General features: G+C 46.6%; 1 protein-coding gene across 1 annotated transcript in view; it reads left to right on the top strand.

The window, feature by feature from the left end:
- The window catches only part of Kif5a (kinesin family member 5A), a 43,807-nt gene that overhangs the window by 24,478 nt on the left and 18,649 nt on the right, over positions 1-680 (top strand). The window lies entirely within an intron of this gene.

Genomic DNA, 680 nt, shown 5'->3' with positions numbered 1-680 from the left:
GCTGTGACATACACCTGACCACACACACGCTGTGACATACACCTGACCACACACATGCCGTGACATACACCTAACTACACACATGCTATAATATACACCTCAGGTTGTCCTCTGACCACACACATGCCATGACATGCTTATGCTTTCCCTTAGCCTGTCACATATCATACCATAGACATACATGTGCGCACACACACACAAAGGCACACACACATTTATAATCCAGGGCTGGGAGCATACTTCTTTGGTAGAGTGCCATCTTAGCAGGAATAAGACCTCGCGTTTGATGTCTCTCCAGCAGTGTAAAGCAGGGCGTACTGCTGCATGTCTGTTATCCCAGCACTTGAGGGATGGCAGTAGGAGGATCAGACGTTCAAGTTCATCATTAACAACATAGGAGTCTGACTAGCCTGGACGAGTCACCTTGACTCAAACAAAACATCAGGCTGGGGGATTGCTAAGGTGTTAACTTTGCCAGCAGAAGGACCTGAGTTCAGTCTCCAGCAGCCATGTAAAAACCTGAGCATGGTGGCGCCTGCCTGTAGTTCCAGCACTGGGGAGGTGGAGACAGTTCCTGGGACACGCTGGCCAGCTAGCATAGCTAACCAGAACATTCCCTGTCCCATCAAGAGACCTTGACTAAAAAAAAAAAAAAAAAAAAAAAAAAAAAAAAAAAAAAA

This window comes from Microtus ochrogaster, chromosome 24 (genome assembly GCF_000317375.1).
Source record: "Microtus ochrogaster isolate Prairie Vole_2 chromosome 24, MicOch1.0, whole genome shotgun sequence".
Taxonomy (NCBI): domain Eukaryota; kingdom Metazoa; phylum Chordata; class Mammalia; order Rodentia; family Cricetidae; genus Microtus; species Microtus ochrogaster.
This window is presented reverse-complemented; position numbering and strand designations above follow the sequence as displayed.